The sequence below is a fragment of the Oryx dammah genome, unplaced genomic scaffold (assembly GCF_014754425.2).
Source record: "Oryx dammah isolate SB20612 unplaced genomic scaffold, SCBI_Odam_1.1 HiC_scaffold_16, whole genome shotgun sequence".
NCBI lineage: Eukaryota > Metazoa > Chordata > Mammalia > Artiodactyla > Bovidae > Oryx > Oryx dammah.
In genome coordinates, this window is record NW_024070200.1 from 28,694,370 (window position 1) to 28,720,150 (window position 25,781).

The window sequence follows — 25,781 nt, forward strand, 5'->3', positions numbered from 1 at the left end:
AGGCTATAGTTTTTCCAGTGGTCGTGTATGGATGTGAGAGTTGGACTGTGAAGAAAGCTGAGCGCTGAAGAATTGATGCTTTTCAACTGTGGTGTTGGAGAAGACCCTTGAGAGTCCCTTGGACTGCAAGGAGATCCAACCAGTCCATCCTAAAGGAGATCAGTCCTGGGTGTTCATTGGAAGGACTGATGCTGAAGCTGAAACTCCAATACTTTGGCAACCTGATGCAAAGAGCTGACTCATTGGAAAAGACTCTGATGCTGGGAGGGATTGGGGGCAGGAGGAAAAGGGGACGACAGAGGATGAGATGGCTGGATGGCATCACCAACTTGATGGACATGAGTTTGGGTAAACTCCGGGAGTTGGTGATGGACAGGGAGGCCTTGCGTGCTGTGATTATTGGGGTCACAAAGAGTCGGACATGACTGAGCGACTGAACTGAACTGAACAAAACCTTTTGCCTACCAGGACCCAGGGAATGGACAGTGACCTCTACAAGAGACTGAGCCAGACCTGCCTTTGAGTATCTGAGGGTCTCTTTCAGAGGCATAGGTCAGCAGTGACTTGCCGTGCGGACAGAGGCTCTGGCTGCAGCAGACCTGGGAGGAGTGGAGTATGGCATAAGTCCTCTTGGAGGAAGCTACCATTAGCTGTGCTATAGAGCCGCTGAGCAGATGACCCACAAACTGGAGAACAGTTATGTCAAAGAAGTTCTTGCACTGTTGCAAAAGTTCTAGGGCCACAAACAGATTTTCCAACCTGTGGATCCGGCCTAGGGACTGAAAACTCCCAGGCCAGGGAATTTGACTTTGGAGGCCAGTGGGATTTGATTACAGAACTTTCACAGGACTGGGGAAACAGACTCTTGGAGGCACAACAAAACTTTGTGCAAGCCAGGACCCAGGAGAAAGGAGCAGTGACCCCTCAAGAAACTGAGCAAGAATCCTGTGTGAGTCTCGGAGGTGTGGGTCAGGGGCACTGACTACAGCAGTACTGGGAGCTGCAGCATGCTGGTATAAGGCCTTTTGAAGGAGATTGCAGTTACTGCTATTATTCCTACCATAGTTTGGCCTCAGGTCAAACTACAGAGAGGGAACAGGCCCCACTCATTAACAGAAAATTGTATTAAAGATTTACTGAGCATGGCATTGCCCACCAGAGGAAGACCCAGTTTTCCCCACAACCAGTCCCTCCCATCAGGAAGCTACCACAAGCCTCTTATCCTCACCCAACAAAGGGCAGACAAAATGAAAACCACAATTTGGTTAGGAAACTAACCAAACTGATCACTAGGATCACAGCCTCATCTAAGTCAGTGAGACCATGAGCCATAATATGTAGGGCCACCCAGGATGGGTGGGTCATGGTGGAGAGTTCTGACAAAATGTGGTCCCCTGGAGAAGGGAATGACAAACCACTTCTGCATTCTTGCCTTGAGAACCCCATGAACAGTATGAAAAGGCAAAAAGATATGGCTCTGAACGATGGACTCCCTGGGTCAGTAGGTGCCCAATATGCTACTGGAAAAGAGCAGATAAATAGCTCCAGACAGAATGAGGAGGCTAAGCCAAAGCAAAACCAACGCCCAGTTGTGGATGTGACTGATGATGGAAGTAAAGTCTGATGCTGTAAGAATAATATCGCATAGGAACTTGGAATGTTAGCTCCATGAACAAAGTAAATTGGAAGTGGTTAAAGAGGAGATGACAAGAGTGAACACTGACATTTTGGGAATCAGTGAACTAAAATGGACCAGAATGGGTGAATTTAATTCAGAAGACTATTGTATCTACTACTGTGGGTAAGAACCCCTTAGAAGAAATGGAGTAGCCCTCGTAGTCAGCAAGAGTCCGAAATGCAGTACTCGGGAGCAATCTTGAACATGGCAGAATGATCTTGGGTCACTTCCAAGTCGAACCGTTCAATATCACAGTAAGCCAACTCTATGCCCCAACCACTAATGCCAAAAAAAGCTAAATTTGAATGTTTCTATGAAGACCTATAAGACCTTCTAGAACTAACCCCCCAAAAGTTTCTTTTTCATCATAGGGGATTGGAAAGCAAAAGTAGAAAGTCAAGATACCTGGAGTAACAGGCAAGTTTGGCCCTGGAGTAGAACATGAAGCAGGACAAAGGCTAACAGTTTTGCCAACAGAACACACCAGTCATAGCAAACACCCTCTTCTAACAACACAAGAGAAGACCCTACACATGGACATCACCAGATGGTCAATACTGAAATCAGATTGATTATATTCTTGCATCCAAATATGGAGAAGCTCTATACAGTCAGCAAAAACAAGTAGCTAACTATGGCTCAGATCACAAGCTCCTTACTGCAAAATTCAGACTTAAATTGAAAAAAGTAGGGAAGACCACTAGGCTATTCAGGTATGACTTAAATAAAATCCCTTATGATTATACAGTGGAAGTGACAAATAGATTCAAGAGATTACATCTGATAGAGTGCCTGAAGAACTATGGACGGAGGTTTGTGACATTGTACAGGAGGTGGTGATCAAAACCATCCCCAATAAAATGAAATACAAAAAGGTAAAATGGTTATCTGAGGAGACCTTACAAATAGCTGAGAAAGAAGAGAAGCAAAAGGCAAAGGAGAAAAGGAAAGATATACCATCTGAATGCAGAGTTCCAAAGAACACAAGGAAAGATAAGAAAGCCTTCCTAAGTGAACAATGCAAGGAAATAGAGGAAAAAATTAGAATGGGAAAGACTAGAGATCGCTTAAAGAAAATTAGAGACGCCAAAGGAACATTTTATGCAAAGATGGGCACAATAAAGGACAGAAATGGTATGGACCTAACAGAAGCAGAAGATACTAAGAAGAGGTAGCAAGAATATACAGAACTATACAAAGAAGATCTTCATGACCCAGATAACCATGATGGTGTGGTCACTACTCTAGAGCCAGACATCTTGGAGAGCAAAGTCAAGTGGGCCTTAGGAAGCATCACTAGGAATGAAGCTCATGGAGGTGATAGAATTCCAACTGAGCTATTTCAAGTCCTAAAAGATGATGTGGTGAAAGTGTTTCATGCAGTATGCCAGCAAATTTGGAAAACTCAGCAGTGACCACAGCACTGGAAAAGGTCAGAGTTCATTCCAGTACTGAAGAAGGGCAGTGCCAAAGAATGCTCAAACTACTGCACAATTGCACTCATTTCACATGCTTGCAAAGTAATGTTCCAAATTCTCCAAGCTAGGCTTCAACAGTACCTGAATTGAGAAATTCCAGATGTACAGCTGGGTTTAGAAAAGACAGAGGGACCAGAGATCAATTTGCCAACATCTGTTGGATCTTAGAAAAAGCAAGAAAATTTCAGAAAAACATCTACTTCTGCTTCATTGAATACACTAAAGCCTTTGTGTGGATCACAACAAACTATGAAAAATTCTTCAAGAGATGGGAATACCAGACCACTTTACCTGCTTCCTGTGTAACTTGTATGCAGATCAAGAAGCAGCAGTTAGGACTGGACATGGAACAATGGACTGGTTCCAAATTGGGAAAGGAGTACGTCAAGACTGTGTATTGTCACCCTGCTTATTTAATTTATATGCAGAGCACATCATGCGAAATGCAAGGCTGGATGAAGCACAAGCTGGAATCAAGATTGCCAGGAGAAATATCAATAACCTCAGATAACCTCAGATACCAAGATTTCCAGGAAAAATGTCAATAACCCCAGATATGCAGATGGCACCACCCTTATGGCAGAAAGCAAAGAAGATCTAAGGAGCCTCTTGATGAGGTGAGTGAAAGAGAAGAGTGAAAAATCTGGCTTAAAATTCAACATTCACAAAACTAAAATCATGGTATCTGGTCGCATTACTTCATGGCAAATAGATGGGGGAAACAATGGAAATAGTGACAGACTTTGTCTTGTTGAGTTCCAAAATCACTGCAGATGGTGACTGCAGCCACAAAGTTAAAAGATGCTTGCTCCTTGGGAGAAAAACTATGACAAACCTAGACAGCATATTAAAAAGCAGAGACATTACTTTGCCAATAAAGTAATGTCCATATAGTCAATGCTATGGTTTTTCCAGTAGTCATGTATGGATGTGAGAATTGGACCATAAAAGGGCTGAGTACTGAAGAACTGATGATTCTGAACTGTGATGTTTGGGAAGACTCTTGGGAGTCCCTTGGACTGCAAGGAGATCCAGCCAGTCAATCCTAAAGGAAATCAACCCTGAATATTCATTGGAGGGACTGATGCTGAAATGGAAGCTCCAGTGCTTTGAGCACCTGATGTGAAGAGCTGTTGGTTGGTTGGTTTAGTTGCTAAGTTGTGTCCAACCTTGCCACCTCATGGACTGTAGCCTGCCAGGCTCTCTGCTTATGGGATTCTTCAGGCAACAATACTGGAGTGTGTTGCCAGTTCCTCCTCCAGGGGTTCACCCCAACCCAGGAATCAAACCTGGGTGTCCTGCATTGCAGACAGATCTTTACTGACTCAGCTATGCGGGAAGCCCTGTGAAGAGCTGACTCATGGTGCTTGGAAAGATTGAAGACAGGAGGAGAAAGGAACGACAGAGGATGAGATGGTTGGATGGCATCACCGATTCAATGGACATGAGTTTAAGCAAACTCTGGGAGATGGTGAAGGACAGGGAAGCCTGTGGTGCTGCAACCTATTGGGTCACAAAGAGTCGGACATGACTGAGCAACTGAACAACAACAAATAGAGCTCCCATCCCCTCCAATTTGGGTATATTCCAGAAAACAGAAATAGTTCAGACCATGTTCTCTGATCGTGGTGCAATAAGATTAGAAATTAACAACAAAAGAATAGGTAAAATAATCTTTAGTAATTGAAAATAATTACTTTGAAGAGAGAAGTAGAATTTGGTGGGTATGGGAGAGAAAAATGTAGTTTTCATTTTTCATAAAATTTATAAATCTATACTGAGAATTGTGTAATATTGCCTGTGTAATTAAAAAATAATAATCTTTAAAAGAAAAAGAAATTAGCAAGTTTTTCCTTCAGTGAATGAATAGAACCTCAAATCTTCTGTTTATCTTCTGTCTGCATAAAATTCCTGTGAATATCGTGAAGGTAGGCAATTTGATGCAATGAGAAACTGAGCTTTTAACAAAGCAAGTTAGAAGATTGAGCAGCTAAATTGCATTATTTCCTCCTTTTGGGGGGCTTTACCAGATGAGTCTCCCTCCCCTCTAGATGCCTATTTTATAGAAATAGATAAATAAGAATATCCATTTGTTTGTGCAAACAAGTCAGAACTATGCTAGAAGGATAGTTGCTATAATTGAAAATGTTCTTATTTAAAATGTAATCCACTTTAATGTTGTAAGCAGAAATCATTTCTAAGACCTTTTTTTTTTTTTTTTGCCAAGGACAAATTCTAGCTGCTGATCGAAGCAGTAGTTTTCACTGTGTACCTTATTCTCTGAGAGGTAAATACAAGGAAATGATGATTTTTATTATAAGGTACAAAGGCCTTTCATTCCTTGGAGGAAACAAGACATTTCTGCATTTGGGAAAGTTTACCATCCCTTATTTTGACTAAAAAATCTTTAAAAAATAGATACCTTAAGTATTAAAGGACATAAACAGTGTTTTTCTTTAACAGAATATACAAAATAATGAAAGCCATATTTTTTAATTTAAAATGAAATCACATGACTTGCATCACAGAAACGTGGCTATTTTCTTCAAGATGATTAAGAAATCCCAGAGAGAGTGACATCAATTTTAGAAAAAATATGTTTGCTGCATATGTGTTAGTTCAGCTATCAGAATTTTCAATTAAACTAAATTTAGTAAAAGTCATTTCTGTACAACCAAGTAATTTTTATATGTTTGGCACAATGTAAAATAAAGGGAAAAGTTTTCCTTGTATATGCCCTTAAAGTTGACTTCATTACATTTGTTTCAACACTTGGGTGGTATAAAAATTAATCATGTGAACACCAAGCTGAAAATATGACTCATAGCCTCTGCTAACAGTTGCCTTAAACAATTTTGCCTTCCCCTTTCAGTGTTAAATGGATTTTGAAAAGTGGATTTTGGTGGAAGTTTGTGATATTTTCAAGTGCATTCTTGGATTTCTTTTTTTTTGGTTGTGCTGGGTCTTTGTTGCTGGTCTCAGGCTTTCTTTAGTTGCGGTGAGTGGGGGCCACTCTTTCTTGCAGTGTGCAGGTGTCTCATTGCTGTGGCTTCTCTTATGTCAGAGCATGGGCTCTAGGCATGCAGGCTCAGTAATTGCGGCACGCAGGCTTAGTTTCTCTGAGACATGTGGGATCTTAGTTCCTTGCCCAGGGATTGAACCTGTGTCCCCAGCATTTCAAGGCAAATTCTTAACCACTGGGCCACCAGGGAAGTCCTGGGTTTCTTTATTACCTGAAAAGCTCTTGCTAATAATCTGGTCAGAACACATTGTGTATTCTGGAGAAGTTCTGTTTGTACTGAATTCCTTTTGAGCTTCAGACTAGATTCCTCTGTTGGCATACCCATTTTTGGTGACAAGGGATTCTTTTAGAGGACTAGTAGAAGGAATCCTGTGATCTTATGATTTATAATAAGTAATATATATTTGGTATTTGATCTTATTGCTAGCAGTTAGCTCATTGAATTTCCTAAGTGATGAGAGAGAACTTATGTTACTGAGGTGACTTTTGGAATGCCCCTAATTCTCCTAAGGATTGAGGCTAGTTGCCAGGGGAACTGACCAAGTGATTAGAGGCTCAAAACTTTCCATTTCTACCCCCACTCCCCAACCTCTGGAGAGGAGAGAGACAGGGTTCTGAGAGCAGTGGTGAGCTGCTGGAGTGGTGAGCTGGTGGAGATATGGGGAGGGTGACACCTGGAGAGGGTAGGGAAGAAAGCTCCACATCCCTAGCCAACAGAACTTAGTTTGTGCATCTCTTCCATCTGACTGTTATTGAGTTATATCCTTTCATTATGAACTGATAATCTAATGAGAAAAAAGTTTCTCTGAGTTCTGTGAGCCTCTTTAGCAAATTAGCCAAATCCAAGGAGGGAGTCATTTGAAACTCCTGATCTGTGTATAGCCAGTTGGTCAGAGACACAGATGGCAACCTGGACTTGTGATTGGGATCTGAATTGGTGGTGGGATGCAGTCTTGTAGGACCAAGCTCTTAACCTGTGGGATCTGATACTGTCTCCAGGTAGGCAGTGTCAGAATTGACTGGAAGTGTAGGACACTCAACTGGTATTTGAGAATTGCTTGGTGCTATGGGAAAAAAACTTGCCCACAGGTTGGAATTATTGGAGCAGAATCTTAAAACCAAATTACTAAGAAAAAAGGTTTGTCCGTCCTCAGGTGGAGAGTGAGGTAAGAGGCGAATCCCGGCCTTCAGCCCTGGTTCTTCCAGCCTACCAGCTCTCAGGCCAGCGGGTGAGCTGGGGGGCCCAGGAAGCAGACTAGAAGCTGTGTCCTGTGGAGCTCCGGAGCCCTCACCCACTGGCTGGGCCCAGGGCTTGAGGTGGCGGTGGACCTCTTCTCCATCCCCACTTTGTGACTGATTAACAACAGCAGTCTGCCTGGGTCACAGTCTGTGGGACCTGCTGCCCCTCCCCTATTTGGGCAGCTTGAAGAGCCTGAGCGTCAGGTGAGTTCTGAGCGCTTTGCTCCCTCTGTGATGACAGCTGGGCAGGGTCTGGGGACCTGGCCCTGAGGAAGACGCCAGCTGAGATTTGCTTCCTCTTAGCCGGGCCCTGGACCTCAGAGGGTGAAAGTTTTGTCTTGGGATCGTGCCCTTTCTTGTCAGAACAGAGAACAATATTCGTTTGGTAGAGATTTACAGGAACATCATTACCTGATCATGATCTGACCTCAAGAACAAAGTATCTGACATCAAGAAGTCTGTAACAGCTAACTACCTCCCTCACCTTTCCTAGAAAAAGGGCTTTGCTGAAAGCTTTCAGGGAGTGTGGAAGCTTTAAAGCATGAGCCATCCATCTCCTTGCATGTGTGAGCTCAGTCTCTCGGTGTGTCCAACTCTTTGCGACCCCATGGACTGTAGCCCTCCAGGCTCCTCTCTCCATGGGATTTCCCAGGCAAGAATACTGGAATGGGTTGCCATTTCCTCCTCCAGGGATCAAACCCACGTCTCCTGTGTCTCCTGCATTGACAGGTGGATTCCTTACCACTGAGCCACCAGGGAAGCCAATCTCCTTGCAGGGCCCTGTAATAAACCTTCCTCTGTTCCAAACTCTGATATTTAGGTATTGTTTGACCTCTCTATGGGTCGGGCACAGGGACATGAGTTTCAGTAGCAATACTAGTGTAAATATTGTACCCTTAGATTAGTTTTGCACTCCTGAAAATTTCCCCTTGAAACCTAAGATAATTTCTAATTCCTTTTTTGAACTATATTCTGTTTATCATTCATTTGTGCTGCATAATTCAACTCTGATTCAGAGTTGATTTCCACCTCACCCACTTCCCATCTCATTACAGTTGTTCCATCGATACTTTCCTGTCTTCCCATTCCATCCTTCTCTCCCTTGGCCTCATCTTTGTCTCTTTATTTGATTCATATGGTGAAGCTGGACTTTTAAAGTGAAGGTTATTGCATCTGATGTCTCTTATCTGCTCTCCTGGGGCTTGTTTGGGAATTACCTTCCCACACATTCTCAATGTAACATGTGATTGTTGCTAGTAAAAATCCACAGCTTTAGCGAAACATGAAGGGTAATTTGAGGGGCCAGCTGCTCTTATGATCATGAATGACCAACTGGAAGGTAATGCTTATAGTCAGGACCTAAACAGGTTCCAGAGGCTTGGGTTCCATTTAAAAGAGAGCATCTTCATCTTTCCCAGCTGTCCCAGCCCTTGGCAATTCCAGACTCATGGGGTTTCTTTCAAGAAGCACCTGTTTGCATTGTAGTCTGAATTTGTAGCAAATTATTTCTACACAGTTGGAAATAACATCAAATTGGCTCTTTTACCAGGCACGCTGGACGGGCGCATTTGGGTTTTGTAGATGTTTGTGTGTTCTTGTAGTGTGAAAATGCCTTTATTTAAAACAAATACATTTTCCAGCTCATTATCCCACAGTGTGAAGCCCAATTCTGTTAAAAATAATTACAATGGCTGGATTATTTTGCTGAGAAAAACAGGTATCCACATGCCACTACAAATTCAAACTTTTGTTTCCAACAGACTTTTGATGCATCATCCCAGGATATTGTGGATTGAAAGTTTAAAGAATATTTCTCTGAGGTTATTTGTCATAAATATTTTTACTGAATTGATGATGAAAAATCCTTACTGATACTCACATTAGGTATATTTCACATCTCTCTTAGGCTAAATCAGAGGGGAATGAGTTTATTTTACTCCTTTTTTTAATTATTGAAAAGATTGAAAATGAGAACCTACTATATAGCTCAGGAAACTCAATGATATGTGGTGACCTAAATGGGAAGGAAATCCAAAAAAAGAGGAAATACATGTATATGTGTAGCTGATTGCATTTGTGGTATAGCAGAAAATAATACAACATTGCAAAGCAATTATAGTCCAATAAAAATTAATAGAAAGAAATAAGGAAAAACTGTTGAAAGTTATTGGATACTGTAGTCTTGTTTGGAGGAAAATGAAAGGTTCATCTTATGGTTTGCTATATATAAAAAAAATTGAATTTGTCTTGGTAGAATAACAGTTTAAATCTGAATATAGTAAGACTTAAAAGATGCAAAAATTTCAATTATCACACAAAATCTGACACCTTCAAGTCCATAACTTCTGCCTAGAACTTCAAATAAACAAGTCTCTACACTCTTTGTCCATGTTTATCTCTGTTAGGACTACACAAGGCACATTTCCATGGCTTATTCTTCCCTCTATCTGTAACTTGAAAATAAAGAATAGACAGATGAGGAAGATGGTAAGAAAGAGAATCGAATGCTCTGTTCACCAGAAAAAAACTTTTTTTCAGTGTCTGAACCTTCATGTTATTCAGGTAATTAGAGTTGATCGTTAATTCACAATAGCTTTCTAAAGTTAAAGCAGTCATATTATCCAGGGAGGCTGAAAAATTCCTCCAGGCAAATACAGTTTTTGCAGTAACTGTTTTGATGTGCGGTAAAGTTTGAATTTGACTGCTTTGGCTCTCCTAGAAATAATACTGGACAGAGAGACACTCTAGTCCCTGCAGGTACCTTTTTCTGACCTTCAAAGATGCTCCTTGAATAGTGCTGTGAGGTGTTGGCAAATTCTGTGTGTGTATATATATATACATTTAGTATGGGATGAAAACTTCAATTTTACAAATGTTTTTACACACATATTTCCCCTGTTACATCAATAATGTTGTTTACAAATGAGTTTTACTTTATCAGTAGAAACAAAGCTGTATTTAGGTCTTCTAACACCTGGTTTAGTGATCAGTCCACTTTTGTATCTAATACTGCAGTAAGAGAATAGTCATTACTATGTAATTATATAACCTCAAGAATTTGTAATTTATTTTAAATTTCATCCTAAAAAACTGAGTTACTTAATACTCTTAACATGCATATTCATAAATAATATAAGTATAAAGTATACATTTCTCTTTAAATAGATATACTTCAGTAGCATGTGTGAGAAAAGTAATTTTCTTCCAAGCAATTGATACTACATACTGTTTGTTTGATGCTGTGCTGTGCTCAGTTGTGTCCAACTCTCTGTGACTTTCTGCCACTCTAGCCTGCCAGCTCGTCTGTCCATGGTATATTCCCAGCAAGAATACTGGAGTGGGTTGCCATTTCCTTCTCCAAAATACTGTATTTTTTATCCTCCTCTTAGTGATTCACACTGAAGTTTAACGTCCTAAAAGTTCTAAGAATGTTGGCAATAAATACATTTATTAATTAATAAAGTAACCTTAACTGAAGTTTCCCAAACTTACATGATCATGGCACCCATTTTATGGGCAACATTTATTAACATCCTGGGATTCCACAGAAAGAATGCTATTTTTTGTTTAAAGAGCTTTGCCAAGAAGATGTTCAAAATTATCTCCTGAGGTACAGATTTGGTTGGTAAGAATTATGCACTAATATTGCCAATAGTACTCTAAAATCTTAGAAGATATGTGAAGGCCTAGGAGATAAGGAGAATATAGTAGTGATTATAAGGATATGTAAGTGAGTCTCAAATTTGGTTTAGGTTTTTCTGGCAGAGTTGTCATTCTAAATTCTTTGCAGATTATTACAATTTGTTCTTGAGATAGAAGTTAATGTTTACAGAAACTATTATAAACATGTGCCATTGCTGGAAAGTAAGGGACTGGTTGAATATTGGTGGGAGTTCAATTTTAGGGAAAAATAGTTCCAAAATTCATAATTTAAAACTATTATATTTAATATATGTATATATATATATAATGTTTTAAATAGTAATGTTTGAGTTTCTCCCCCTCTACTCTCTGTGCTCTCATGCGCTTTTGCATAGTTTAAGGGCAATTCTAAGTCACCTCCCAAGTGCACCGTCTATGTTATGTGCCACTGGGGGATAAGAAGAAATAGAAGGTATGATCTCTGCCTTTGAGTAGCTGATTAGAAGAGACTGCAGGTTGAATTTTTCCACTGACTGGGTAGCTTAGCTACAGAACAAAGAGGGAAGGTGCGTTCTGAGTGGGAGGTTCAGCTGAACAAACAACAGAAGCAGAATGAAACCCGGTCTTGTCCTGTAGTCAGCTAGCACCAGGAAGCAGAAATAACTCAGGCTGCCTTAAGCCAAGTGGTTACCAGCTCATAGCTGGATGGCTGCTCACCCAGAGGGGCATCACCTCTGTGGGCAGCTGGATCCCTTTCATTGTTTTTATATGGATATACTGAATCTTCACCCCGGTTTAGAAAATTTCAAGAACAAGAGTTTTGTTGAGGTCTGTGAGGACACAATTATTTAGGAAGCTGGATTGACATAGGGAAAATGTCTGCAGGACATTTGAAGCCTGTTCTTCTGATGGCTGTGATGGCAGCTGGATGGAGGATGATCAAGAGGAGCATGTTCTCCTGTGGTCATGGTTATGTTTATGAAAACTCTTTTTCAAATGATATTTGTGGGATCCAAAAGGGGTTCTTACTTCCATCTATTAAAGGAGGGAGAATATATTAGACCATGGCTTGAAACCTAGATTCTAGGTTTCTACTGGAAAGTTGATGATGGTTTCCCCACCTTGGAAAGGAAAGGAAGAAGAAATAGATGTTCCATTTTTCTAAATAAATGAACAAGTCCTTTTATTCTCTTTTGGGAAATTTAGCTGGTTTGAGAAAAGGTAGAATGGGAATGAAGAATTGGAGGAAAAGATAAGGAAGGGTCAGATGGTTCATGGCTGTTTGCTTGATGCCAAACAGCCATGATGTCAAATTAAGTTGCTAGCCCTGATCACTTCTCACCTTCCTTTCCTGAAGTGCAAAAGGGACACGGTGAGCTATTTGACAGTGGCTATTAGACTTAAAAGATCAGAATAAGTATGCATGGGGATTTTCTAGTGAAGATTAACAAGTCACTCTTCAATGACTCTCTGCTATGTACAGCCTTTGTTTTTATGTGCTTGTTATGAGGGACTTTGCCTATGGGCTATTGTTAGTTAACCAGTTAACTAGAGGTTACTCTCCAAGAATTAATTAGGACCAAAGATAGCAAATCCCCAAGAAGGAAAACTGAATTCTTTGATTTCTGTTGAAATAAAGAAGGGTTTGAAAAATTTTCTGATGTTTTCTGGGAGTTTGATGTGTCTTTTTAGCACAATCAAACCCTGGATTTCCTGCCTTGCCTAGATCAATCAATATAGCAATGTAAGAAAGGTCAGTTTTCATTCCAATCCCAAAGAAAGGCAATGCCAAAGAATGCTCAAACTACTGCACAATTGCACTCATCTCACACGCTAGTAAAGTAATGCTCAAAATTCTCCAAGTCAGGCTTCAGCAATATGTGAACCGTGAACTTCTAGATGTTCAAGCTGGTTTTAGAAAAGGCAGAGGAACCAAAGATCAAATTGCCAACATCTGCTGAATCATTGAAAAAGGAAGAGAGTTCCAGAAAAACATCTATTTCTGCTTTTATTGACTATGCCAAAGTCTTTGACTGTGTGGATCACAATAAACTGTGGAAAATTCTGAAAGAGATGGGAATACCAGACCACCTGACCTGCCTCTTGAGAAACCTGTATGGAGGTCCGGAAGCAACAGTTAGAACTGGACATGGAACCACAGACTGGTTCCAAATAGGAAAAGGGGTACATCAAGGTTGCATGTTGTCACCCTGCTTATTTAACTTATATGCAGAGTACATCATGAGAAACACTGGGCTGGAAGAAACACAAGCTGGAATCAAGATTGCTGGGAGAAATATCAATAACCTCAGATATGCAGATAACACCACCCTTATGGCAGAAAGTGAAGAGGAACTAAAAAGCCTCTTGATGAAAGTGAAAGTGGAGAGTGAAAAAGTTGGCTTAAAGCTCAACATTAAGGAAACGAAGATCATGGCATCTGGTCCCATCACTTCTTGGGAAATAGATGGGGAAAGAGTGGAAACAGTGTCAGAAGTTATTTTTTTAGGCTCCAAATCACAGCAGATGGTGATTGCAGCCGTGAAATTAAAAGACACTTACTCCTTGGAAGGAAAGTTATGACCAACCTAGATAGCATATTCAAAAGCAGAGACATTACTTTGCCAAACAAAACTCCGTCTAGTCAAGGCTATGGTTTTTCCAGTAGTCATGTATGGATGTGAGAGTTGAACTGTGAAGAAAGCTGAGTGCCAAAGAACTGATGGTTTTGAACTGTGGTGTTAGAGAAGATTCTTGAGAGTCCCTTGGACTGCAAGGAGATCCAACCAGTCCATCCTAAAGGAGATCAGTCCTGTGTATTCATTGGAAGGACTGATGCTAAAGCTGAAAACTCCAATACTTTGGCCACCTCATGCAAAGAGTTGACTCATTGAAAAACACTCTGATGCTGGGAGAGATTGGGGGCAGGAGGAGAAGGGGACGACAGAGGATGAGACGGCTGGAAGGCATCACTGACTCGATGGACATGAGTTTGAGTAAAATCCAGGAGTTGGTGATGGACAGGGAGGCCTGGCATGCTGTGATACATGGTGTCGCAAATAGTCGGACACGACTGAGCGACTGAACTGAACTGAAGTGCTGCTTAAATGAAGCACAAAGGTTTTGCTTAATATTTTAAACTATCATCCATCTTCTCAAAATTATAGAACTGGTACTCAAAAATGTAGTCAATAGGGGATATATGACAGTGTAATTAGTCTAAATGAATTTTAAATTGGTTTATAGATACATTTATAATGTAAACTTGAAAAAAATGCCCTTCAAAAATATAACGCAAGCTTTAAAATTTGTCACATTTACCAAGATATCCAAAACTCAATAAGAGATCAACACAATAAGAGATCTAATATGAGTATAAATAGTTTAACTATTTTAGCTAGAATATTTTAATTGCTTTACTCTATATTATAGCAGCTAAGACTCATTGAAGAGGAACTAAAAAGCCTCTTTATGAAAGTGAAAGTGGAGGGTGAAAAAGTTGGCTTAAAGCTCAACATTCAGAAAACGAAGATCATGGCATCCGGTCCCATCACTCCATGGGAAATAGATGGGGAAACAGTGGAAACGGTGTCAAACTGTATTTTTCTGGGCTCCACAATCACTGCAGATGGTGATTATAGCTGTGAAATTAAAAGACACTTACTCCTTGGAAGAAAAGTTATGACCAACCTAGATAGCATATTCAAAAGCAGAGACATTACTTTGCCGACTAAGGTCCATCTAGTCAAGGCTATGGTTTTTCCTGTGGTCATGTAGGGATGTGAGAGTTGGACTATGAAGAAGGCTGAGTGCAGAAGAATTGATGCTTTTGAACTGTGGTGTTGGAGAAGACTCTTGAGAGTCTCTTGGACTGCAAGGAAATCCAACCAGTCCATCCTGAAGGAGATCAGCCCTGGGATTTCTTTGGAAGGAATGATGCTGAAGCTGAAACTCCAGTACTTTGGCCACCTCATGCGAAGAGTTGACTCATTGGAAAAGACTCTGATGCTGAGAGGGATTGAGGGCAGGAGGAGAAGGGGACGACAGAGGATGAAATGTCTGGATGGCATCACTGACTCGATGGACGTGAGTCTGAGTGAATTCCGGGAGTTGGTGACGGACAGGGAAGCCTGGCATGCTGTGATTCATGGGGTTGCAAAGAGTCAGACACGACTGAACGACTGAACTGAACTAAACTGAAGACTCATTTTAAGGCCTAAAATATATAAGCAAATATGACATCATTTGTTAGTCTCAGTAATAGGGTCTGTTCAAAAATTAACCCAAGTATCCAACTATTTCAGTCTTCAAATGTAGAGTATACAATCCAAGGGCCACAAAGACTGGGGTGTAGTCCTTCGAGCCAGGAGGCTACCAAACACCCTTTAACATGTGGTCAGATGTGAGGACTTTGGGAATTGGTCAACAGTTAACCTAAATAAGCCCTTGACTTGGTTCTTGCCTTGAGGTGCCGATTATACAGCAGAATGGGCAGTGCCATGTAGAAGTAAACACAGGGCACTATGATAGCCCCTTGAGCATGTAGCCCACTCTTGGGGTCAGCAAAGACCCCTTATGGAGTGATTATCATCCCATGAAGTAGAAATATAGAACAAGGAGATTGTTATATAAGTGCAAAACAACTAAATGTCACTTACTGTAAGTGTTCATAGATGATAGGATCATAGTATAATAATATTACAACTTTATGTTTGTGTAGTGTATCCAGTAAGAATTCATCTATAGCACTTTCTCATATCAGCTGAATGTTATCCACTTGAATATTTCCTGATCTTCTCTTTTCTAAACGCATGGTAGAATTATGCTTCCCTAATCCCTTGAACCAGAGAAGGCAATGGCACCCCACTCCAGTACTCTTGCCTGAAATATCCCATGGACAGAGGAGCCTGGTAGGCTGCAGTCCATGGGGTCACTAAGAGTCAGACATGACTGAGCAACTTCACTTTCACTTTTCACTTTCATGCATTGGAGAAGGAAATGGCTACCCACTCCAGTGTTCTTGCCCTGAGAATCCCAGGGACAGGAGAGCCTGGTGGGCTGCTGTCTATGGGGTCACACAGAGTCAGACACGACTGAAGTGACTTGGCAGCAATCCCTTGAAATAAGTGTGGTCATCAGACTTGCCTTGACCTGAGAAATGTGAACAAATGTGATGTGCATCACTTCTTGGTATACGTTTTAAATTTATTTTTATTTACTTATATTTTTTGGTCATACCGCATGGCATGTGGGATATTAGTTCTGCAACCAGTAATTAAACCTGCAACCCCTGCAATGGAAGCACATATTCTCAACCATGGGACTGCCAGGGAAGTCCTTTTGGTGGACATTTTAAAAGTTTGTAGGCAATTCACTCTCTTTTTTCTCATACTGTGGTAATCCAGGAAGCCTGTGTCTAAATGAGACACTCTTCTACTGGGTTTTGAGTGACTGTAGAAGCAGAGTCATCCCATCAACTGGTAATGGATATGTCTGGCGAGGAATACATTTTTGCTGTCTTTAGCTACTGAGATCTTTTAACAGTGTAATCTCATCTTCCCTGGTGGATATAAATATCAGTTCATGGTTGCTCATATGAACTCTCCTGGTACCTCCTAAAGGGAATTAATGCAGTACATGCAGAGCTTCTAATTTTTTTAAATTTTTTTTAAGAGTAGTTTAGATTCACAGCAAAATTTATCTTAAGGTACAGAAATTTCCTGTATGTTTCCTGTGCTCACAAATGCATAGCCTTCCCTGTTACCAATTTACCTTGCTGAAGTGTGTGTGCATGCTCAGTTGTTCAGTTGTGTCCAACTCTTTGCAACCCCATGGACTGTAGCCCACCAGGCTCCTCTGCCCATGGGATTGTCCTGACAAGAATGTTGGAGAGGGGTTACCACTTCCTCCTGCTAAGGATCTTCCTGACCCAGGAATCAAACCTACATCTCCTACATTGACAGGAGGATTTTTTTTTTTTTTTTACCACTGCATCACCTGGGAAGCCAAAGTGATACATTTGTTATAATTATGGTACAACCATTTATCCACCTACTAAAGTACATCTTGGTTGCATCCAAGTTTTGCAGTTATGAGTAGAGTGACTATAATCTTATGTATGTAGGTTTTTGTGTGGAAATAAGTTAAGTTTTCATCTCCTTTGGATAAATATCAAGGAGAAAAATTACTGGATCATATGGTGAAAAAGTGTTTAGCTTTGTAAGAAAGAACAAAACTATTTCCCAAAGTGACTGTACCACTTTGTGTCTCCACCAGCAATGAATGAGAGTTCCTGTTGCTCCATTTTATTGCCAGCATTTGATGTTGTCAGTGTCTGGATTTGGCCATTCTAATATGTGTCTAGTCGTGTCTCCTTTTCATTTACATTTCTTTGAGAACATATGATATACAGCACCTTTTCATATGCTTATTTGCCATCTATCTATCTATCTTTGTTGAGGTAAATATTAAGATATTTGATCCCATTTTTAATCATGTTTTCTTGTTTTTGAGAGTTCTTTGATATTTTGGATAACAGTTCTTTATCAGTGCGTCTTTTGTGTCAACTGGGAGAAATTATTTCCCCAATTATTGATGGCATGTCTTTTCATTCTCTTGACAGTATCTTTTGCAGAGCAGAAAATTTTAATTTTAGTGAAGTCTGGCTTATTGATTTTTTTTCATGGATTGTGCCTTTGACATTGTATCTAAAAAGTTGTTGCCCTACCCAAGGTTATCTCAGTTTTCTCCTCTGTTATCTTTAAAGAGTTTTCTAATTTTTTTGTGTAAATTTAGGTCTATGATTTTTTTAGGTTTATTTCTTGTGAAGAGTGTAACACTTGTGTCCAGATTGATTTTTTTTTTGCATGTGAATATTCATTTATTCCAGCACCATTTGTTGAAAAGACTATCTTTTTTCCATTGTATTTGCCTTAACTCCTTTGTCGAAGATTGATGGACTGTATTGATGTGGGTATATTTCTGGGCTCTCTATTCTGTGCTATTGGCCTATTTGTCTTTTCTTTCATCAGTACACACTGTCTTGATTACTGTGGCTTATAGCAAATCTTAAGTCCAGTAGTGTCAGTCCTTTGACTTGGTTCTTTTCTTCCTTCAATATTGAATTGGTGCTTCTGGCACTTTTTGTGTTTTTATACCTGGCATCTATTACAGTAGTCCAAAGGCCTTTTTTGGACTTCTGTCCTGATAATTGACTGCCAAAAAGCTGAGTTCTGGCTCAGTGAGTTGTTCCTGTAAAAGGGACAGCCATTGCCTCCAGAAATGGTCTAAATGAGCCAGATCCTCACAGCCCAAGCAATTGCCAAGGCCTACTGTGTCCTGCTCCAGAGTTCCTGTTATCCCTCACCTTCTTCCCACTGCATCACCAAGGCCTAGCTCGTATTCTTTTCATCACTTTCTGCATTACTGTGTCTTTCTGATTCCAATCTCTTAGCCTCCAGAGTATGTTCCCTCTGTATTGATATTGTTTATTTTTAAATCAGTTCTGGAATTTAGCTAAAAATGGGAAGGCAGGATTCATATTTTGATACATTTATTATGTCTCTTTTAATATTTCTACTTTCTGGACTCATTCTCCCCTTATCTTTTGGTTTTAGTATTTGAGCTCCTTGTTCCCATCATGTAGATGAGTTTAGTTAAAAATTTATGTGTGAAGACATTTATGACATTGCACTATTTGAGAGAGATTCTTTCCCTATTTTACTAGCAGCACATGACAATAAAACAAAAACCCTAGCCTGAAATTCAGGTCAGATTATATTTACTTATGTTTTCCTCAAAAAACCTTATTGGATTCCACAGAATAAAGGAATTCAAGGATATCTCAGTTTACTTCTGACTTCACCTACTTGTTTGTCCGTTAAGGTAGAAACTCTTATGATTCCCTTGTATATTTCATGTGGCATAGCACATATACAGAATAAATGTTTTGAGAATTGATTTTCTGAATGAATTATTTATCTTAATGACTAATATTGGGCATATGAGGACCTGGGGTTATTGGATAAATTTGCTGAAATTTTAATGAACTTTTAATAAAATCTGGGAAGAGCCCCTGGAGAAGGGAAACGCTACCCACTCCAGTAATCTGGCCTGGAGAATTCCATGGACTGTATAGTCTATGGTGTCTCAAAAAGTCAGACACGATTGAGCAAGTTTCACTTTAAATAAAATATAATGATTATCTTCAGTTGAAAAAGAACAGTGGCCCCAGACTTAGACTAAGCCAGTCATTTCAGCACTGAATCTCACTGGTAAGGGTTAGATTAAAATGTCATGTGTAACAACTTCTTCCAAGATAGTGAAGTCCAATGGATAAGACATTTCATATACATATGATGGTGCTACTAAATCAGTTGGTCAGGGAAGAATAAACTCTGTGTATTTACAGAACATACAATGTCCATTTTAAGTGTGCCCTGGATCTGCCCATCTTGCTGATCAAATAAGGGATTCAAGTAGGACAGTTAAAGGGAGCACAATTGTTTGGGAGAATCTAGGGGTAAGTATCTTAGGGAAGGTAGAATTGGGCCGGACTTTGAAATTTGGAGAGGAAACTAACAGAAAAATACTAGAGGCAGGAATAAACACCTGGGAAGCCTGTCTGATTGGAATTCATGTTAAAGAAGGGGATTTAGGTAAGATTGAGTAGATAGATTAAGCTAAAATCTAAGAAGCAAACTGAGAAGTTAGATCTCTATACTCAGGGCCAGTACTTCTCACCTGGGGCCAAGAGTGGGAAGAGGTAGCAAAACTTCCAGGAGAGCTTTTTAAAACTTTATTGCTGCCAACATGCCTCATCACTAAGCTGCACCGAGTATTCCTGCTGTAGTGAGCCACTGTTACTGATGGAGTGCTTAAATTGTTTTTGGCAAGAATAAATATTTGAAAGTCACTCCTGTTGGCAATTAGGAGACATTGGAAGTTTATGAGCAAAAGAGTTTATGCCAAATAGTTATATAATCAGACAATGACCTTCATACAGTGTCCCACATTCCTCTTGAGCCTCTCCTTGACATCACTAAAGAAATATATGACAGATAGAGGTAATAAAGCCCATGCTTGTCTTTTTAAACTACTATATATGACATACTATGGAGTTATAACCAAAAGAAGTAGTGTTTAAAATATTTTCCTAGATTTCAAAGAGAAAATGTGGAATTGTAATATTTATGCACATCATAAATTCTGGGGTCATTTTTACCTCTTAATACACAGGTGATTTTTTTTGTGTGTGCATTTTTAAAAGATGTTATTCTGGGTAAATGTCATGAAATGAACTCTGTCTCAGGGCAAAAGTATGGACAATGTATAAATTGCTTTGGAAAATAAAATGAAGAAGCGTTTCTTTCCATCTGTTCTAAGTGCTGCACCTGAAGTCCGGATCTGAGGCTGAAGCCTGACAACATTTACATGCTGATTAATCCTATAAAATTTGATAGAGTCATTCCACTACAACACCTGGAATAATTGTATAGTTACTGGCAAAAGAGAGTGGAAGGTACTGTTAAATCTGCCAATCATGGTGTAGTTAATAGTTCCGCATAAATTGCACTAAATACTAGAGTCCTGACCTTTTTGTTTATTCACGACCCATTTTCTTTGTATTTTTCTTCCTTTGATTTGATTGTTTGTTGCTACATTTAACAACAACAAAAAGAAGAAGCAAGCCACCCACACCAAAATCCTCCTTTCATCCATTAAAATTAAGCATTAATAATAATAGAGGCTGAGAGAACAGTGAAGCTGCTGAATCCTAAAGCGCATCAATAAAATGCAGGACGGGGCTCTTTTATCAGTAAAGGAGGTCTACTGTCTTACCTGTGCTGGACAGAGCCCAAATTACAGTGCACCCTACCCTGGGAACAATTCTTATGTTAAATAGTGCTAGAGTATTATTCTAGAACCTTTTTTGATTGCCTCCATTCTCATATCAACTCTTAAGAGCTGAGAAAAAAGAAAAGACAGAGGTTTTAGTTTCCCATTTTGATAGAAACTAAGACATGAAATAGTTGTAGTACTTTTCTATAGTTAATTCTGGTTGAATATTCAGATAATCTATGGAAAAAAATGAGACACTGATCCACAGAAATAAGTGGCATTAGTGTAAAATATGTGGATTTTAGAATAAAAAACCCTGAGTGAGTTACCTAAGCTTACTGACCTTCAATTCTCTCATCTATGAAGCATTAATAATGATGTGTATACATTTGTACTTAAAATATAATACATTAGTCTTCTCACTATGTATTTTGCTCAGTTGTTACATTTTCTAAATTTGAAAAGTAGCTGTGCAATATGTGTTATGTAAGAAGTGCTAATAATTTATTAACACTTATGTAAACAGTATTTGCCTTTTAATAAAATACAATTAAAAAAATTAGCATATGGACTAATTGGGCCACTTATATAGATGAAAGATGCCCAAAATTAATTTTAGAAAAAGAAGATTATAAATAAAGCCATTTAGAATGAGTGAAGATGAAATTTTCAATTGACTATAATTTTCTGAGTTCCTTAAAAATAACATTTACTGGGTTTTTTGTGATTACAAAAAGAATATGTGTTCATTGTATAAAGACTTAAAAATGTAGAATAGCACAGAAGGAATTGCAGTTGTACATGATAGATTGAAGATATGCTTTCTCTTGAATATAAATTGCCAAAATGTCAGTAAACACATTTTAAAAAGCATAAAACATCAAGGACACACCAAAGGAAAAGGATATGACAACAGACAGAAATGTCAATAAAATTTTGAATGATGGGATGCAGATGGATTGGTGCTAAATAATTTAGAAGAGTGAGAAAGTAGAAATCTAGTTACATGAAAGGGGGCATAAGGGGAGTATTTTTTAAACACCTAATAGTTTTGAGCATCCAAATTTAGGATTAAATGTTTAGGCACATAAAATTAATTAAATGATTAAATTTAGGCACATAAAATGTTCAGTTATCTGAACAGGGTAGGAATGAGAATGGAAAGATTGCTTTAAAATGTATATAATGAATACATTGGTCCTTAGATTTCCTCATCCCAGCAGAAGGCACCTTTTGTGAAAAGGCTGAATGAAAGAGACTATGAATCCAAGGTACAGCTGAGGTATGAGTTAGATTAAGTGAAAATCTGTATTGAAGAATGTATGTTCCTAGTTTTTAGGTTGCACGTGGAAGGACTGTCCTAACATTCTTGGCATCTTGCCCTATTTCTGTCTCCCTTTCTCTTATGGAGGAGGAGAGAATTTACCTGATTGTTGGTCATTGTTTTGTGACTGGGAGGATTGATCTAACTCATCAGTCTTTTTCCTTCTTTCTCAGTGTGAGGCAGTGATCACAGGTAAGTGAGCTTGCTCTGCAGGCCTGAAACTCCCCTGAAGCATTCTGACCAGGGTCTAGACAGGACAGGGAATTTGAGCAAGGTCACTTGGCCCTTACATCGAAGCCTTATTCTTCTAAGCAATCAGTGAAAAAGATGATATTTGGACATTAATGTCTCAGGTGGTTTAAAACTTTGGCAGAATTTTAGGGCAACAGAGATGTTTTTGATTCCCTAAACATCAAACACTTTGCATCTTACAAAGATTCACCATCTCCTTTCTCCACTTGACTGCCAGAGTATTGGCTACAGGCATGATATACTTCAAACAGAAGATGGGTCAAACCTCCCTGGGGAACTGACCAAAGAGAAAAACACCACATACATTGGCATTTTGGAGCCTTCCAATGAGATGACCAGGTTCCTGGTTGTGGTAATGCCCAGTGGTCAGGAAAGCCTGTTCAGACAAAAAGAGTTTTCAGTCATCCTTTTAGTGTTTCACTCCTAAATATATATTCACAGTCAAAGACTTTTGACTCTTTTGAGGAAAGAGTCTAATAGAGAAGAAATAAAAAGAATAAAAGAAAGGATTTTTAGGGAAAATAGACCATCAGAAGAAAACACCACACTTCATATTTATTTAAAATATTCATGCATTTGGCTGTGGCAGTTTGTAGCTGTGCCATGCAGGATCTTTGGTCTTCCTGGAAGCCTGTGGCATAAGAGATCCTAGTTGTGGACTGTGGGATCTAGTTCACTGACCAGGTATTGAACCTGAGCCTCCTGCATCAGAAGTGCTGAAAAGTCTTAGCCACTGGACCACCAAGCAAGATTCCACACTTGGTATTTAATATCCTCAAAGATAAAATAAGTTATCCATGAAATAAGAATAGGATGCTATAAAATGTAATATTCAGGAATAAGACAAAGTTCTTAGAAATTGAAAATACGATAGTTTGTTAGTTTTCTATTGCTGCTGTGATATATTACTCCAAATCTAGTGGCTGAAAATAGCACACATGTATTATCTTATAGTGCTGAAACTCTCAAGTCAAAAATGGGTCTCACTGGGCTAAAACTCAAGGTGTCATCAATGCAGAATTCCTTTCTGGAGGCTCTAAAGAAAAACTTCTTTTCTTGATCTTCCCATCTTCTTGATGCTGCCTACATTCATTGTGTGTGGCTGTCTTCCATCTTCAAGTCCAGAAATGACTGGTTGAGTCTTCATGGCATTGCATCACTCTAACTCCTCTGCCTCCCTCTTTCACATTTAAAACCTCCTTGTAATTACATTGGTCTCACCCAGATTATCCAAGATAATCTCCCTATCTTAAAGTCATTTAATTAACAACCTTAATTACATCTGCAAATTTTTTTAATTTATTTTTTTAATGGAGGAAAATTGCTTTACAGTGTGTTGATTTCTATTGTACAATGATGAGAATCAGTCCTACTTATACATATATCCCCTCCCTCTTGAGCCTTCCTTCCCTCCCCTCAACCTCTCCTCTAGGTCATCACAGGTTGGGCTCTCTGTGTTATATAGCAGTTTCTCACCAGCTATTTTACACATGATAGTGTATACATGCAGATGCTTTCTCCATTTTTCCCACTCTCTTCTTCCCCCACTGTGTCCACAACTTCATTCTCTACATCTACATCTCCATTCATTCCCTGCAAATAGATTAATATATGATGTTTGTTTTTCTCTCTCTGACTTATTTCACTCTGTGTAATAGGCTCTATGTTCATCCACCTCACTAGAACTGATTCAAATTGTGTTCTTTCTATGGCTGAGTAATATTCCATTGTATATATGTACCACACCTTCTTTATCCATTCATCTGTAGCTGGACATCAAGGTTGCTTCCATGTCCTGGGATAGAAAGCCCAGAGATAAATCCACTCACCTATGGGTGATGACCGAGGATGAGATGGCTGGATGGCATCACTGACTCGATGAATGCAAGTCTGAGTGAACTCCAGGAGTTGGTGATGGATAGGGCTTGGCGTGCTGCGATTCATGGGGTCGCAAAGAGACGGACATGACCGAGTGACTGAACTGAACTGAACTGATGGGTGCCTTATCTCTGACAAAGTGAAAGTGAAGTCGCTCAGCCGTGTCCGACTCTTTGCGACCCCGTAAACTGTAGCCCGCCAGGCTCCTCTGTCCATGGGATTCTCCAGGCAAGAATACTGGAGTGGGTTGCCATTTCCTTCTCCAGGGGATCTTCCCAACCCAGGGATCGAACCCAGGTCTCCTGCATTGCAAGCAGACGCTTTAACCTCTGAGCCACCAGGGAAGCCATCTTTGACAAGGGAGGCAGGAATATTCATTGGAGAAAAGATAGTCTCTTCAGTAAGTGGTGCTGGGAAAATTGGTCAGCTACATGCAAAGGAATACTTCCTAACACCATATACAAAAATAAATTCAAAATGGATTAAAGACTTAACGTAAGACCAGAAACTATAAAACTCTTAGAGGAAAATATAAGAGAGTACACTTTTTGACATAAATCACAGCAAGATCATCTTTGACCCACCTCCTAGAGTCAGTTCAGTCAGTCAGTTCAGTCGCTCAGTCGTGTCTGACTCTGCTACCCCATGAATCGCAGCACGCCAGGCCTCCCTGTCCATCACCAACTAACTCCCGGAGTTCACTCAGACTCACGTCCATCAAGTCAGTGATGCCATCCAGCCATCTCATCCTCTGTTGTCCCCTTCTTCTCCTGCCTCCAATCCCTCCCAGCATCAGAGTCTTTTCCAATGAGTCAACTCTTCGCATGAGGTGGCCAAAGTACTGGAGTTTCAGCTTCAGCATCATTCCCTCCAAAGAAATCCCAGAGCTGATCTCCTTTAGGATGGACTGATTGGATCTCCTTGCAGTCCAAGGGACTCTCAAGAGTCTTCTCCAACACCACAGTTCAAAAGCATCAATTCTTCTGCACTCAGCTTTCTTTATAGTCCAACTCTCACATCCATACATGACCACTAGAAAAACCATAGCCTTGACTAGATGGACCTTAGTTGGCAAAGTAATGTCTCTGCTTTTGAATATGCTATCTAGGTTGGTCATAACTTTCCTTCCAAGGAGTAAGAGTCTTTCAATTTCATGGTGGCAATCACCATCTGCAGTGATTGTGGAGCCCAGAAAAATAAAGTCAGCCACTGTTTCCACTGTTTCCCCATCTAATTCCCATGAAGTGATGGGACCGGATGCTGTGATCTTCGTTTTCTGAATGTTCAGCTTTAAGCCAACTTTTTCACTCTCCTCTTTCACTTTCATCAAGAGGCTCTTTAGTTCCTCTTCACTTTCTGCCATAAGGGTGGTGTCATCTGCATCTCTGAGGTTATTGATATTTCTCCCGGCAATCTTGATTCCAGCTT

The 25,781-nt window shown here is 39.8% G+C and overlaps 1 long non-coding RNA gene across 1 annotated transcript; it reads left to right on the plus strand.

Moving 5' to 3' along the window:
* Positions 1-16,881: 16,881 nt before the first annotated feature.
* LOC120875408 lies at positions 16,882-24,619 on the plus strand. Its single transcript, XR_005723951.1, has 3 exons — positions 16,882-16,897; positions 22,416-22,419; positions 24,548-24,619. It is a non-coding gene; the product is annotated as an uncharacterized LOC120875408 (long non-coding RNA).
* Positions 24,620-25,781: the final 1,162 nt, after the last annotated feature.